General features: G+C 42.5%; 1 pseudogene; it reads left to right on the forward strand.

Moving 5' to 3' along the window:
- Positions 1-10105: 10105 nt before the first annotated feature.
- LOC144692702 (large ribosomal subunit protein eL22 pseudogene) lies at positions 10106-16681 on the forward strand (annotated as a pseudogene).
- The last annotated feature ends 1259 nt before the right edge of the window (positions 16682-17940 follow it).

The following is a 17940-nucleotide window of genomic DNA, read 5'->3' on the forward strand; positions in this document are numbered from 1 at the left end:
TGTCAGGATAACAGCATGCTTGCTCTCCAGCCAGCCTCTCAATCACTGCCCTTGTTGGTGCCACCAGCCAGCTAGGCAACGCTGCCCCAGCTGAAGCCTTGTCTGCAGCTGGCTTCACAATGAACAGTGTGCCCCGAGCTCACCCACTGTGGCCAACACATGCCCTCAGCTGAGGTTCAGCAGCCTCCCACCTCCAGGGCTGTAGCCATTAGGAAAGCACCTTGTAGGAGCACTAGAATAAGCAACTGAGGACACAAGACAAGAACTAGGGATTTTGCACAGAGGTAATTTGTAGATAGGCATCAGTCATGTAACCATTAGTCAAATCAAGATTTGAGTAACAACGTGAAAGTTTTGTTTTGGAATAGCTGTTGGGCTTCATAACCTTAGTGCTGTGACCGGAACACCCATGAGTTTGAGGCATTGAGATGATGGCTGTCAGGACTAAATCTGATGGAAGGGTGGAAGGTTGGTATTCTGGGTGGTGGAGGGATGGTTTAAGTGAATCTGTCCTCAATTATTTGCTGTCTTACAGCTCTGACAGTTCACAGAACTGTGGGGCCATGCTTTTCCTTCACAGCTTCCAGGTCCTCATGCTTTCCTTCAACTTCCTGCTTCCTCCTCCAAAGCAACTCCTCTTTGTGTTGCAAGATGGTGGAAGAAGCAACAAACAACAAACAACAGTGAGTCTTGACACTCACTCTGGGCTGCAGTGAAGGATCCCTCCCAAGCTGTTCAGACAGCAGAACTGTTGTTTCAGGACACCAATGGTTTGCTCACTCAGAACCCTTGATGCTGCATGTTTTTCACTATCCATACCTGTGCCCAGGTCGACGAGAGGAGTCAGGAGCCAGTTGTGGAGGGGAGAGCACTTCCTAGCACCATCTGATGATCTGCATAGAACGGAGTGGGTATTGAGGACTGGTTCAATCTTAAAGCATCATGAGTACTGCAGAAACAGGGCCCAGGCCTGCGTGATTTGCTGTGGTGGCCTATGGTCACAAAAAAGTTGAACAAGCGTATGGAAGCACTTCCTGTTGAGAAACAGATTCATGATGAGGAGCACGTAGAGCTTCGTGTATGCAGTCAGTAGTGGCCTGCACCTGCAAGAATCCAGAATTGTGGGCAAATCTTGAAATTCTTTCTTCCTGCTTTTCAGCCTCCATGAGGAAAGTAGGGGGGGAAGCTAATGAACTATGGTCACCTCTCCAAGAGAGCATCAGTGATCTCGGACTCACAGCACAATGACGGATGGTGCTGTTGAACCCAGAAGGAGTTTGGAAGGAACCAGTGACACTCACTGCCATATGGACCGTGCAGCCATGGTGTTGGCCAGTAATTTCTGCATAACTGGATCGTCATTCTTCAACAGTTTACCCAGACTGTTTCCCAGTTGAAATGTAGTTACCTCTCACACAGCGTGATTCAGGTAAGATGTTCCATTCCTGAATGCCTGCATGCTGTAATGCCTCCTGCATCCTCTTCCTGCAGTCTATGCAGATCTTTGCTGCCTTCCTTGCTGCCTATCGAGTGCGCAAGCCAACAAGACATCAGGGGCACTTCTAGCCCTGTTCTGGTGCAGAATGCCCCGTGCAGGAATTCAACATTATGGTTCCCATCTTGGACCCAGAAAATATGCAGAATAAATACCCAATTCTACCCCTAATCTTTTAAAATTCCTACAGTGTTAAAGGACTAATCATTATTTAATTTGCCCTGTAAAAAACACCATGTTTTCTCCTTCAGTCGTACTGGTTCAAGCTACAGTGCTGCTTGATTGATGGGGGCTCCCTTGCAGCGATTGAAGACAGTTTTAAATTCCCACCTCCACCCTATATTTTCTTTAAGGTCAACACATTTAGCATTGAAACCTTTTTTCTCGCTTACACATCAATATATAAAAGTTGTACACTTGTGAGTGTGATGTGACTTGCAAAGCCTTTCTTTTTCAAATGTGCAAACACAACAGTGGACCCCCCAGCTTTGTCTGAATTTCTGTCATTCCCTCCAGCATCCACCAACAATAAAAAACAATCAAAAATGTTTCTACAGTTGTTTGCAGGACTGGTCACATTTCAAGTGTTCAGTTGATGACTAACATCTACAACAGAAAATTCTCCAAAGTATGCAAATTCAGCGGCTGCCAAAGCTGACTCAGCTCCGATCAAAAAATAAATGGTTTGCTCTGAAATCAAGATAACTACAGGCTGAGAATAAAATTGGCCACGTATGTTCCTCCTGTTTGTGCTACTGCCTATTTCTTGCTTTCATTCTTTCCTGCTTATTTAATATTTAGTTCAGAAATTCCATCTGTACTGATATAACAGTGAACCATGTAGCAAGGTCTGCATTTTACTTAAAAAACAATAGGATTTCTCAAATATACTGGGCAAAATTTGGTAACAGGTTGTGCAGACAGAGGCAAGTGTCTTTACAGCACATATTGAAGTTATTGCTAAAGCAAGAGAGTGAAATTGTAGAATAACTGAAGCACGCCAGATTGATAATGGTATTGCTGCTGATATTAATTTGCCATATTCATGCTTTCAGGTTTGATACTGCCTTTCAACCAATTCCACTGCTGAATTCACCAGCTCGCATTATTCAAACAACATCTGAGCAAAAATAAAAGTACAACAAACAGAAATGTACAAGTAGGGTAACTGATTAAGACAGACGTGTATTAATAGCTTTAGCATAGACAAATGTAGTTATGAAACCTCTTTCTAGACTTGACGGGAAATATAGGCATGATGGGTACATAGCCAGTATTGTGGGAACCCAACTAACAATCACAAGCCATAAAACTTAATACCTTCACAGGATGGGTAAACAAATGTTAGGGTGATAAGAGCACAGACAGGGAGGCATTAGATCCGAGGCATTCCCAGCCTCCCAGTGAGACAACAGAGGACATTGGCAGCCTGAATAATTAGGTATGTAACTGCAGGTTGTACTAGGCAGTATAGTGAAATGTGATAGCTAAAAGATATAAATATGTTACACAGCCTTTGTATCAGGGAGAGACACCCTGTAGAATCAGGCTGTGTCCTCCCAGCATATGCTTGGAATAAGGTCCTTGCTTGCCTGAATCTCAGAAGACTCAAGAGTGATAATTTTTTCACCACAACAGGGTCTTATGTTTTTGTTTTACATGAATGAGAGCTTGCATTTATATAACGCCTTTCATGACCTAAGGATGCCCCAAAGTGATTTCCAGCCAATTAGGTGCTTTTGAAGCATAGTCACTGTTGCAAAGTGGGAAAGACAGCAACCAATCCGTGCACAGCAAGCTCCCACCAACCGTAATGAGATTATGATCAGATAACCTGCTTTAATGTTATTGGTTAAGAAGTAAATGTTAGCGAGGACATGAAGAGAAAATTATTGCTCTTTTTTGAAAATTGCCACAGGATCTTTCATCGCTGCCCTTAATGACATATTTAATTTTGTGGTTTAAATGCAACACTAAATCCATTATTTCTCTGAATTTACCAACTCCAGCAAGGTAACCTTTGGTGAGTATGAAATATATTGCCTGGGGCCAAATCTTTGATCTACAAGGGAGTCAAGGGTTATGAGAGCAGGCAGGAAAGTGGACTTTAAAGCCACAATCAGATCAGTCATGAGCTTATTGAATGGCAGAGCAAGTTCGAGGGGCCAAATGGCCTGCTCCTATTTCTTACTTTCTTATAATCCAATATGCATCACGAGTTCACAATGCCATTGTCAAGTTTCAGAGTTTCTGACTATTTTACCAATCTAGGATCCAGGTGTGATTTAACAAGTCACTATTAAGTTAGATTAGGCTCACACAGAATTTTTTTTTTGGATTGTTCAGTGTGAGGCTGGCATTTTTTTTGCCAAATCACGATGCCCTGATTAGGCCGTGATACAAATGAGTAGCTTGCTTGGCCATTTCAGAGGACAGTTAAGAGTCAACCACCTTGGTGTGAGATTGGGGTCACATACCAGCATGACCAAGTAAGGATTGGGTACAGGACATTAGTGAGTCAGCTGTGTTTATTGTAAAAACCCAGTAACTTTAAAGACAATTTTGCTGATATCAACTTTTTTTTAACCAGATTTTCTTTTAAGACTGAATTCAAATTCTCAGACTGCCATAGTGGGATGTGAATCTGTGTCTTCTGGATTATTAATTCAAGACATCCACTACACTACCATACCCATAAAATCCCCCAAAGCAGACTATGTTTCCCTTCCTAACAGCATTGTGCATGTACCTATAATGGAATGCAGCGGTTCAAGAAGGCAGCTCACCACCGCCTTCTCAAGGGCAATTAAGGATGGGCAACAAATGCTGGACTAGTCAATGATACCTACATCCCGTGAAATAATAAAATGTGACGGTGGGGAATTAAGGTTTGATGATTTAATGTCCCATATGCCTTTAGTGAAGGATGCTTTAGTGACTGGAAGCCAGTGTCCAGTGGTGTACCACAGGGATCTGTGCTGGGTCTCCTATTATTCATCATTTATATAAATGACATGGATGACTATGTGGGGGTTAGGATTAGTAAGTTTGCGGATGACATAAAGATTGGCTGGGTGGTTAACAGTGAGGTTGAACGTCTTGGGCTACAGAAAGATATAGACGGGATGGTCAAATGGGCAGATAAGTGGCAGATGGAATTAAACCCTGAAAAGTGTGAGGTGATACACTTTAGAAGGAGTAATTTGACAAGGAAATATTCAATGAACGGCATGACACTAAGAAGTTCTGAGGAACAAAGGGACCTTGGCGTGTGTGACAATAGATCTCTGAAGGCAGAGGGGCATGTTAGTAGGGTGATGAAAAAGGCATATGGGACACTTGCCTTTATCAATCAAGGCATAGATTATAAAAGTAGGGAGGTCATGTTGGAGTTGTATAGAACCTTGGTGAGGCCACAGCTGGAGTACTGTGTGCAGTTCTGGTCGCCACATTATAGGAAGGATGTGATTGCACTGGAGGGGGTGCAGAGATTTACCAGGATGTTGTCTGGGATGAAACATTTAAGTTATGAAGAGAGGTTGGATAGACTTGGGTTGTTTTTGTTGGAGCAGAGAAGACTGAGAGGCGACCTGATTGGGGTGTACAAGATTATGAGGGGCATGGACAGGGTGGATAGGGAGCAACTGTTCCCCTTAGTTGAAGGGTCAGTCACAAGGGGACATAAGTTCAAGGTGAGGGGCAGGAGGTTTAGGGGGGGTGTGAGGAAAAACTTTTTTACCCAGAGGGTGGTGACGGTCTGGAATGCACTGCCTGGGAGGGTGGTGGAGGCGGGTTGCCTCACATCCTTTAAAAAGTACCTGGATGAGCACTCGGCACGTCATAACATTCAAGGTTATGGACCAAGTGCTGGTAAATGGGATTAGGTAGGTAGGTCAGGTGTCTCTCTCGTGTTGGTGCAGACTCGATGAGCCGAAGGGCCTCTTCTGCACTCTGTGATTCAGATAACTTGAGACATGGAAAGCTCATTAACATTCAGAAAAACATTCATACCTTAAGGATTGGAATATCCGATTTATTTATTAACAGCAGAAGATGGTTTTTCACAGCCCTCCAACATGTAGTCAATTTAACTGGATGCACTACTGACCAATTCTGACCGGAACAGAGACTGCTGGCTTCCTATGCAGTGGAAGAATTTAAAAGAACAGTGAGAAGCTGTCCCCTGGAGCTAGCAGGGAGAAGATGTGTAACCTGTAAATGAAACCAGCTTCTTGGTCCCATCGCATTTAGAGTATTTCATCTGTTCTGCTGTTCCCAAGACAGGAGAAGTGCCTGTATGAATTATAATATTCAGTACATTTAACAAGGGGCTTTATTGCTCTAATTCCTAGATCAATTTACTGTGTGAGTAGCCTTTGAGCAATAAAGTCCCCGAATGTAAGGGACATGTGATTATAGAAGAGACCAGTGACACCAAAATCAAAAGAATATCACGTGTAGACATAAAATTTCTAACAGTCACAATGAGCGTTGAAGCTACTATTTAAATCCATTTCAAGGCTTGACTCTCAGGGGCTATGTTGGACAGCCTCGAAAATCGATATAGGGCTCATGATGCACAATTATCCCGTGTGCGTTCAATGTGATGTACGCTGCACACCATCTTTTTGCTATCTGCTCATTACCATAGCACCTAGCCATTGCTAACCTTGTGAGAGTGTTAGTTGGAATGTTTGAGTGTGAAATTTGCATTACACACTCATTGATATCATGATCTCCCTACTCGGAATATTTCCTGCAGACATCTATTATTTTGTTGTCCATTCTGTCTGCTCTCTAGGGTTGTGCTCGGACCTGCAAGCCCTCACACAGGCAATGACCTCAGGAGGTCAGTACCAGTGTGGGAGATGGATGAGGCACCCAGTACCCCAGCTAGATGCCTGTCCATCAATGTCAAGCAGAGAGGTGCAGAGAGACCTCACGCTGGTGCATGAGCTGATTGTCATCTCTGCGGGCTCCTCTCAGGGCCCTCTGGATGACGGCTGCAGTTCCGGAGGAGGTGTTGGTGCAGGGTGGGGGGGGCACCAAAACGCAGCACTCACAATCGTAGGTTTAAGGCACCATGAGCACATGTGACCTTCTGTTCTGCTAGGTTTTTTTAATATGTTTACTGGTGTGACCATTAACACCATATATAGTTATGTTTATTTGATGTGAGTGCCAACATGATATAAATTTTGCTTTCGTCTTCATGACCTGAGTATGTTTCACTTGTTTTGTAGGTGCAGGGCACGCCAGTATCTAATGCTGGATGTGAGTGGCTCTAAACTTTATTGCACAGGCACTGAGTGGACTTTGGGTTCAAAGGGAAGGGTCATTTCAAACGTCCGGGATGGAGTCAGCACCCCTGGCATGAGGTGGAAGCAGATCTTTGGCAGCCTAGCTGAAGGAGAGTTGGAACAAGGCGTCCCTGGTGTCCCTGCCTCCCTGAAGGATCCAGAGGCCTGCCTCCACATCCTCACTGTTCTCCTCTTCTGACTCACCACTGGATTCATCCTCTGTGGCCTGTGGAGCTGCCTCAAGATCCTCTTCCTCCAGTGGGTCCCCCTTTGCCAGAGCCAGATTGTGGAGAGGGCAGCATGAAACCACTATCGATGACACCCGTGCTAGGGGGTATTGTAGTGCACCCCCTGAACGTTCCAGGCATCAGAAACGCATCTTCAGAAGACCTATGGTCTTCTCTATCACTGCCCTTGTGGAGGCATGACGTATTATAATGCTGCTCTGCCTCTGTTCTTGGGTGGCAGTCGTTATAAGCCAACTTTTCAACGGATAGCCCTTGTCACCCAGCAGCCATCCATCCAGTCGAGCTGGAGCAGTGAACAGCCTTGGCACCTGTGAGTGTCTGAGGATGTAAGTGTCATGGGAGCTGCCAGGGTACCTTGCACAAACTTGCAGAATCTGCGTATTGTGGTCACAAGCTATCTGGACATTCATCGAGTTGAAGCCCTTTTTGTTGACAATTTTATATACTCAATTCTTTCACCCTAGGGTGGAATGCTAATAGATTCCCCTGATTCTAGCTAGGCAGTATGATTCATAGATTGACCAATTATTCACTGAAATATTGTTTGCACAGATTAGTGTTGAAATTATTCTCCTCTAAGTGCAGGCTATGTCCTCTGGTTCAACAGTTCTGATCAAGGTGGAACAGCATAGTCCATATCAATCCGTCCCTTTAGAGCCCTAAAAATAGCAATTATATTACCTCTCAGCCATCTCTTCTCCAATGGGAACATATATAATCGCTCCTCATATTCCAAACCCTCCATTCCCTCAATCATTCTGGTTATTCTCTTCTGTATTCTTTCAAGAGCTCTAATATCCTTTTTGTACAATGGCTATCAGAACAGAACCCAGTATTTTATGTGCGATGAGACCATCGGTGGCAGGATTACCTCACTGTCTTGGCTCTACATTGAACTTTTGTAACATATCAAAATCTGACTTGCTTTACTCCATATCAGCAAACATTGTTGCGATAGCTTCTACTTGTCAGTCAAAATCCCCAGATCACCTTCATTTTCCATGTACTTTATTTTCTTTTCATTTAAGTGCCTGCCTGGATTTTGTGACCCCCACGTCAAGCGTTTTGTATTTCAATACATTGAATTTGATCGCTTGGCTGTCCAATTTCCGAGTATAGTCAAATTATCTTGTAGCTTATCATGTTCAGCTTTGGAATCTACCACTTTTATTAGCTTTGTATCAGTTGCAAATGTCGCTTGTGACTCCTTGCGCCAGATCATTTATAGATATTAAATGAAGCAGATCCCTTTGTGGAACCGCATTGGAAGCATTCTCCCAGGTTGATGACAATCCCTGTACCCCCACCCTCTCTTTCGGTCAACCAATTATGTATCCCTTGAAATATTTTCACTGATTTCTGCTTTCTTTATTTTCAGTATCAGTTGTTCCAGGGAAGCTGTAAAAGGCCTTACTTGTACCACATCAATTCCCTTGCCACATCCATTACATTACCCCTATCAAGCTCCTTTGTCACACTCCCAAAGAAAACCAGTACGTTAGATTTGGAATTAAAGCAGATTTACAGTGATTATTACAATTTCACCAAGGAAAGCCTCCTTTGTCTGTAGCATTGAACATTTCCATCTTGGTTTCCTGCTGACTTTTTCTAATTCTAAAATGATTAATTCCCTCAAATGACTTTCTTGGTTCTTGCCTTCCTGTTGATTTTGAGGAATTTTTGAGTTTTGAAAAATATGTCAGGAGAACTGGCTTTAATAGTTATTGAGATGAACAATGTGAAATAGCAGAATTAATACAAGCATATTTATAAACTGAGAAATTAGTCGTGGTGATATTAGCACATGAAAAATTAGCATATTTCTGTTTTTTTAACATCTATTTCGACTGGGTTATGTTAGAATCATATCTTTCAAGACTAAATTTTTATTTTAAAATACGGAAGTATTATCTGGACGTTTGGATGCTGACCTGGAGGTTTTTTAAAAGGATCCTAAGTTCACCTTGGAACTGTCAACAAACAGGCCTCTTCCAAGAAATCACCTGACCAGCATGGTACTTGAGGAAGGACTGGTTGTTTTGAGCTGCAATCACTTTAAATATTTGGGATGGTTGGGGGTAGAGGGGGAACTGGATGACAAAGCTTGGAGATTTTTACTGGAAATCACATGGCAGAAGCAAGCTTTAAGATTTGAACCTGTGGGTTTGAACTCAGTCTTGTTGGGGAATAAGCTGAGAAAGGAAGGTTACTCTAACTGGTTCTCTCTCTCTCTGCCTTACTTGAAAGTGTGTGTGGTTATGTAGCCAGATAATCCTCATCTGAATGTCCCGTATTTGCATTTCTGGACCTGCAAAACTGAGACAGGAAGAGTTGATCCAGCCATCTTCATTCTTCTCCATGCTGAAGTTCTGTTGGTGAGAACCTCCAGGTGTCCACTGGGACGTCTTCACGTGAGGGAATCCCAGATTAACAACTTCGAGACCCTGTGAACTTTATCCTTTATTTTATAACGCCTGTCCTTTAAAGCCCAAATCTGCAGAGAGAGACTTTATCTGTTCGTCCTTTGTTTGTTTGTGTGTATGCATACGCGGAGGTCCTCACCAATAGAACTTATTTTAAGAAGAGATAGATAGTTATACTTCCAGAGTACAACTGTGTGTTAACCAGTTCTTGCCACTTGTTAAAAAAGTTTTTGTTTTATAATAAACAATCGTTCTGAGTTTATTGAAAGAAGCCTGGTTAAAGTCTCTTTTATTCTGGGTACCAGTAATGAAGGTAAATAATTGGCCATTTTGGTGAGAAAATTAAAGTTTTACATTAATGGTATGGCCTGCGGAGTAGTGGAGCTAGATAATACATGCACTCCTCTCATCCCGATTGTAACATAAATTTGGGGCTCGTGTGGGATCCGAAATGCGGACAATGGGTGATTGGACACTGAATTATAATAATTGGTAAAGAATAACAACATGGATACCAGGTTTCTTGTACAAACCAAAATGGCATTGGAAGTTGCTAAGACTTTTCTAAAGATGGAAGATTTATCCCTGATTGGTTTACAAAAAGTAACCAAGACTAAGCTACTGGAATTGGCAAATAATATGGAGTTAGAATTAACCAAAGGGGCGAGGAAAGTGTACATAGTTGAGGTAATAGCACAGCATTTGAAAGTGGAAGGGTTACCAGAGAGACCATGTTCTCCAGAGGGTGAGTTAATAGAATTGGCTAAAATTCAGTTGTAAATGAAAAAGCTTGAATTAGATGAAAAAGAAAGAGAAAGAGCATTTAAGAAGCTGGAACTGGAATTTCAGGCAAGAGAGAAGGAACGAGAAGGGGAATACCAGTTTAGAAGGCTGGAATTTAAAAGAGAGGCCTCAGGTGCTGAGAAAGGCTCTGATGGTATAAAAACCACCTCCAACCCAAAGCCCAGTGGGGAATGTTTAAATTTGTACAAACCCTCCCAAAGTTTGAGGAAAGGGATGTAGAAGCATTCTTTATTTCATTTGAAAAGGTAACTAAGCAAATGAAGTGGCCAAAGGAAAACTGGACATTGCTCTTGCAGAGTAGGTTGGTAAGTAGAGCTTAAGATGTTTCTGCATCACTTCCAGAAGAGGTGTCTGTGGAATATGATGCAGTAAAAAGGGCTATTCTTAGTGCATATGAGTTGGTCCTGAAGGTGTACAGGCAGAAATTTTGAAACATGAGGAAACAGCCTGGGCAGACCTATATTGAATTTGAGAGGGGATCGCGAAGTTATTTTGACTGTTGGATATGAACATTAAAGGTAGAGACAACGTATGAAGCTTTTAGGGAAATAATTTTGGAATAATTTAAAAATTCATTTCCTCCAGTAGTTAGAACCCATGTTGAAGAGGGTAAAAACCGCTAGATAGACAACAGAGATGGCTGACAATTATGAGCTGGTTCATAAACCCAAACCCTTTCTCTGTCACACTCACAAACCTGAGACGGATAGAAGGTGGGAGGGTGAAAGGAAGGCAGGTAGCCAGGGAAGAGAAGTAACAGCTGGGAATGCCCGGGAACTCCTCCTCAGACCAGAAAGGAAGGTGCTGAGGGTGGAAGTGTTATTCAAAGGCCTAAGTGTTTCCATTGTAACAAGGTGGGACATGTTTGTGCAGATTGCTGGATGTTGCGTAGGACTTATTGGGTTACGTGAGGGTGATTCAGGAAAAGGATCCCTAAATTTAAATACAACAGATGAATTGTAGTGTTAACCGCAGCTGTGAACATTGCTGTGATTTCAGGAGAGGTGAATGAGATACAAGAGAGTTATAAAGAATTTTTAACAAGGGGAAAAAAATAACTCCTTATCCCTTAAATGAGACAGCTAAACCTATAATTATGTCAAGAGACACTCTAAACACTTTTGCTGAGGAAAGGCATAATTTTTCCACCAGAAAGCGCAATAAAAGCCAAAGTTTTAATAAATGATATTGGCGAGGAGTATATACCTGTATCTTTGTATTGGGTGCACTTGGAGTGTGACCTAAGCCCGTCTCTGTAGAGAGAGACTCGATCAGTTTGTCCTTTGTTTGTTTGTGTGTGTGAGTGTGTGCGCACTGGGGGATTTTTTTAAAGAAGAGTTAGATAGTTATAGTTCCAGAGTACAATTGTGTGTTAACCGGTTCTTGCAACTTGTTAAAAGAAGTTTTGTTTTATAATAAACAATCATTCTGAGTTTACTGAAAGAAGCCTGGTTAAAATCTCTTTTATTCTGGGTATCAGTAGTGAAGCCATTTTGATTGAGAATGAATGATCGGCCATTTTGGTGAGAAAATTAAACTTTTAAATTAACGGTATAGCCTGAGGAGTAGTGGGGCTAGGTAGTACGCACATTCCTCCCATCCCGGTCATAACAGTTAAATACCTTCCTTAAAATCACAGGGACAGAAATTGAGTGCTCAGCTATTCATACTGATTGCCAAGTTCCAGGCTACAGTCATTAAAATTATGATTCTATAGTCATGTAATTTCATCTATATGTAGCAATTCATTTCTTTCTTGCCACTGGGCTGAGTAATTCATCCAATCTAGTCACTCTTGTACTGGCATCAACCTTTAAAGAGGAAAGAAAATCTGTCTGGTGAGATGGGCCTAAATTTTTACAAAGCCATAAGGGCAGCACCAGAACCAAAATGGTGCCAAAGTCCCAATTCCTGAAGTCTCTGAACCTAACACCCACAATTTTTGCCTTGGGAGGGAACTGGGTCATGTTGTAGTTTGCATATCCATGGTTCATGGAGGCAGTTGCACATGTAAAAGTGTAGCTGCCTTCAAACAGTTGCAATTTTTGTTACTGGGATTTCCAAATGACTTGTGGGCATTAGGCATTTGAAAAAAAGCTCTACAGCTACCAGAGTTATTCGGGGAGGTAAGGTACCCTTTTGGAGAGGTTCAGGTACCCTTTAGAACAGGAGAGGTAAGGTGCCCCTTTGGGATTGTTAAGAGCAGACATGAATCTGCATAAAAAGTGGATAAGCTCAGGGAACTGTCAAGCTAAGTTATTTAAATCCCCAAGTCCTTTAAAATATTGAAAAAATAACAGCCTGTTGTGACTCTGCTTGCAATTTCATTAGATGTTTGTTGACAAAATTCTGAGTTATCATTATAGGATTAATGCTGTTTCTCTGCTTCCACAGCCCGTTATTATTGTATGTTGAGGGGGGAGAGGAGGCAGGGGCTGCTGTAAATTCAGTTTGATTGACAGCTCCAAGTGCTTATAAAGAGATTAGCTGTCTTAGATCTGGGCTATGAATATTTGTTTTCATATGAGATTAAGTACTTGAAGGAAATGGTTTTTTTTAAAATAAAGGATTGAGTGTTTAAATGAATTTAAATGTATTGAATGGTGTCTTATGAATGAGAGTGTTCTTTTTTAAATAGTAAAGAACTTTATTTTATTTCATCTCGCCATGGTTCCTGAGGTCTGCCCATGGTAGATACTGGGTGAGTTAGCATGGAGTTTGTAAGTATGGTGGGGGACTTGGGTTGGTATGAGTTGGTACTAAGTTTTCACAGGAGCTATAAAGGGTCATGGGGGTGGGTGGGGGGACATGAGGTGGCATGAAGGCTATTAGGGGCCAGGGAGGTGGGGGGAGGACATGGCAGTGGGTGGAAGGTATGAGGTATCATGGAGGATATGAAGAGCCATGGGGGTGGTGGGGGACATGAGATGGCATGGGGGACATGAGAGGCTATGGTGAGTGAGGGGCATGGGCAGTGTGTGGGGGGGTGAGGGGATGCGAGTGGTTAGGGATTGAGGACTGTCTTGGGGTCTATTACCTATTTTACAACTGGGAAAAAGTCCCAGAGCTCTGAGGTAGGCCTTCTAACCAGCCCGCCTCAGCACCATTAACCACACTGAAGGCCATGTCTGTGGTCAGACCTTGGAGGGAACCTGGGGCATTGATTTGATTCATTTGTGCTTCCTATTTTAACACATTATAAAATAAATTAATTATACCACCTACCAACACTGTCAACAAAGTTAAACACAGAAAGCGTGATTATCTATTGGTGTTTGACCACTAAAAAGTCATTTATGGGAGGGATCCAGTAAACCTGTTATGTGTAACTAGCTGCTCCTCCATGAAACAGCCTTTCTATAATTATGGTCCCAAGAAGTATATTTTTAGAGCTGTCTATAATTGAATGAGTTCTGTACAATGTGATGATACAAATTCAAAAATATTAAAAACCTCTTTGTGATGTATTGTTTGTCCTGGCTATACAAAGTATGGTGCTCAGGACAGTGCTGCAAAAGGTTTAATGGCCTCATTAACTCCAGCAGATTGTCATACCACTAGGTGGCATCCATTGCTCTCTGACCTCCCTAACATTCTCCTGCACAGCATTCCTCTGACTGACACACTATGCTCTATTAAACATTTTTTTCTTTTCAGCCACCTCATCAATTTCCATCTGAAAAGACAACGCTCATACTTACCTTCATCTTATTGTCCTCTCGCACCCATCCCTCATTGTTACCTTCCTCAAATGTTTTCATTCCATCCTCAGCCCACTTCTCATACTTTCTAATACCTCCACTTTATCAATTTTTAGCCCAACTAGTGTTTCAACTACTGTACCTCCTCATTCACTATGACTTTGGCAGCATTTACTTCCTTGATAAAGAAAGATGCAAAGTACTCATTTTATATCTCAGCAATGTCCTCTGCCTTCATGTATAGATCCCCTATTTGGTCCCTAATTGGCCCCCGTCCTCCTATTACCATCCTTTTACTGCTAACACGCCCATAGAAGACTTTCAAATTGCCTTTTATATTATCTGCAGTCTCTTCTCATACTCTCTTTTTGCTTCTGCTATTTCTTTTTTCACTTCCCCTCTGAACTTTCTATATTCAACCTGATTTTCGCTTGTATTATCAACCTGACATTTGTTGTATGCACACTTTTTCTGCTTCATCTTACTCTCTATCACTTCCGTCATCCAGGGAGCCCTGGCTTTTTTTTTGTCCTACCTTTCCCCCTTGTGGTGATATAAAATGCAAGTTGAGATGCAGGAGAATATACTCCAAGGCACCTGGAAGTAACTCCAAACAATTGCAAATATCACTGAAAGTAGTGATTTGAGGCTGACAGAAGTAATCTTGCAAGCACAAGGCTATTACCGTGGTTAAACATAAGCTTGCCAATTTCAGTTTTTAAAATTTTCCCAGCCTGTCAATTTAAGTTGCTAATCACTCATGCTGTGCTCTCACTTTATGGACCCTAGTGACATGCAGAGAGCTTAGGGAATCCATGCACTGGCTGTTAAAGCCAGAATGCAGGGATAAAGTAAGACTTAATGTTCTCAAATATTTTAATTAGTTTCCTGACAGCTGCACGGTGGTTGTGGTGGGGAAGGGTGGTGGTGGGGGGTTTGGGGGGGTGGTGTGGCTGGTGGGGAGGAGGGGCTCCCTGCTCACCTCCAAACCCACCTGGGTGAAAACTTGAAGTGACGTTTTCAACCCAAACCCGCTTTTTGGGGCTTTAACCTCGCCCCAGCCCGTACCCAAACCCACATCTTCCTCCATCAAATCGTTGGCAGTTAAAACTCTGCCCAATGGCTTCAATCTTCCCAATATTTGGTTGGAGAAAATTTCTACTCATCTGATACTGGACGTCGGACAAGCAGTCTGATAATTTGGAAACAGTGGAGGAGTTGGGAAACATGGTGGTGAAGTAGAGCTGGGTGTCATCAGTGTACATGTGGAAACTGACGTGAATTTGAATGGTGTTGCCCAACGGCAGCATGTAAATGAGAAATAGGAGGTGGTCACAGATTCTTGGGGGGACACCAGAGATAATGGTGTGGGAGGGGGAAGAGAAGCCATTGTAGATGATTTAATGGCTAGATTGGATAGGTAGGAATGGAACCAGGCAAGTCAACCCCATTCAGGACAGAAGGAGGGTAGGAAAGTAAATGTGTGAAGAACAGAGAAAAACAAAAGAAAGGAAGAAAAATATCCTTCAATATGTCAACAAAGTAAACTTCTAGAATGAAACTACAAAAGACTGTTACATAAGCTTAAGCAGCTGGAGCAGTGAAACATTGGAAAAGGAGGTTTGGAAAAGACTGCAGCGTAATGATATTTTTCCTGCTCTTCTGTCCAAATGCATTTATCAAAATTAAGCAACTTAGTTGCCAAGCTGTCTGTTTTATATACTTGCATTCTGTGTAAAACATCACAAGATATTTTGTACTCCCTGCACTCACTGGAGAACCCATCATAACTGAAACAAACAACAAAGTAGCTACAAGATTTGTAAGGTAACTGGAGCAAAGCCTTTTGGACATTGGTCAGTACAAGGGTTCTTGGGCAGGGTGCTGCGGTTTCTGCCGTGATTTATGTAGATGAGAACCATTCTTGACATGTTTCCATTTGCAATACTTAGCCTGATATTTTGCCTGTGTGCTTAGACAATCATATTGGAAAGTGAAGAATGATTAACTTGGAAAGTTAATTAATTCCAGTCATGAATCAAACAGCAATGTGTCATTTTGATGGCCTTGATTTTACTGACCCTTTCCAGAAACATCGCTGTTCTCTTTACAGATAAAATACCTTTCAGGAGCAAAAAAAAAAGGGTCTCCTTTTTAGTCATTTTTAGCCTCACATCCCATTACCTTCTTACTCCAGAAGCATATGCAGGTGTCTCTTGCACCCATTCCTACCACCTTTACATCAGTGGTTTCCCTGATTATTAATGCCACGGCTCGCATTTAGAGGGAATGGGATGGTAGCACCCTGAAAATTGATTAACATAACATTCTGTTCCCGATCAACACATCACCAATTTCTTGAGGGGGTTTTCTTTTGCACCACAATGGGACTAACACCAGCCTGTTCTTTTCGGTCCCGGCGGCAAGAGTGGAGAGGACCGTAGGGGTGGAGTGGCACTGAAGATGTCATATGTGCTCCTAAAGAGCAAGAAGAAACCCGTCTGGAAGTTCACCCTCAACCTCTCCAACCCAGTGGAAGGTGGGATCCTCAACTGCAGCAACTTCATATCTGAAATACCTGACCAAAAAGTACCTGAAGAACAATAATCTGTGAGACTGGCTGCGGGTCATCACCTCCGATAAAGAAAGCTTCGAACTCCACTACTTCCAAATCAGCCAGGATAAAGAGGAGTCTGAAATCGAGGATTGAACGGGGCTTTGCATCTGGGTGTCTAGGAGTCATGTACAAAAGAGGTGTGGTTTTCAGAGAACATCTATATAAAAAGTTATTAACTTATTAATAAATCACTACTTTCACAGAAAAGAAACAGTCTGTTTCAGGCAAGAACCTATTTATCATATGCGAATCTGGGTCCTGCGGTAGTTGTAGAAACCCAATGCAAATTTTAGGTGCCACTAGGCAGACCAGGCACTGCAAATGCTCTGTCCATTGGTACCACATGTTGAATGGCCAAACCTGTTATCTTTAATGGAACCACAGCTGGCCTTACTGAAAGTATGGCCAGAAATGGTGGCACTGATCCTGGTTGGGCTGAGAGGATCATGAGTGATTCTTCTGGCATCACAAAAGTTCGGCCACCTGCTTTCAAACAAGCACGAAGACCTAGCTTGGCTGGTGGTGAGAAGGGCACTCCCCGTCAGATCCTTTGTACACGGCCGGTGTCACTGTGCTACCGCATACTGCCCTCGAAACAGCTGCAGTGGGGAAAAGACAATCACACACCTTCTAGAATGTGCCTTTACAAAGCAGGTCTGAAGAAGAGTCATACGGACTAGAAACGTTAACTCTGTCTTTCTCTCCACAGATGCTGTCAGACCTGCTGAGTTTTTCCAGCATTTTTTGTTTTTGTTTCAGATTTCCAGTAATCCGCAGTATTTTGCCTTTATCCGGAGAGAGGTGTAGTGGTTTTTGTTGCGGTTCATCCCGAGCAGCTCCGTGACACAGGAGTCTGCTCTATGGGCTGTTCCCCAGACGCATACCAAGACAAATATCCGCTGCAGCTGGAGGATCATCAACTCGGTGGAAGACGCTCTTTGGTCTGCCCAAAACTTGTCAGTCTTCCAGTGCAAAGAGTTGTCCATGACCGCGTGTTGCAGGCTGGCGCATTCCAAGGTCCAGGAATATGTGCTGAGGGACGCATTAAAGCTTTGTGCAGCCACCACAAAGGTGCGATGGGGAATGGTCAATGTCTAAGGCCTTTCAGTCAAAGTGCACTGAGGGGCTGGAAACGATGTGGAACCACTAACATTGAATGTGTACAGTAAATATTACATGTATCACAATTGTATTGAAGCGCCTCGGAGAGCAACATGATCTATGTAGAAAATTTGAATGCCATTGCACTTTCTGAAATGACAATTTTGAAATATTTGTGTAGTAATTATGGTTTTATTTAGTGTGTAATGTACAGTTAAGAATAATACATGTTAGGAAAGATCACATGATCT

The sequence above is a fragment of the Cetorhinus maximus genome, chromosome 17 (genome assembly GCF_964194155.1).
Source record: "Cetorhinus maximus chromosome 17, sCetMax3.hap1.1, whole genome shotgun sequence".
NCBI lineage: Eukaryota > Metazoa > Chordata > Chondrichthyes > Lamniformes > Cetorhinidae > Cetorhinus > Cetorhinus maximus.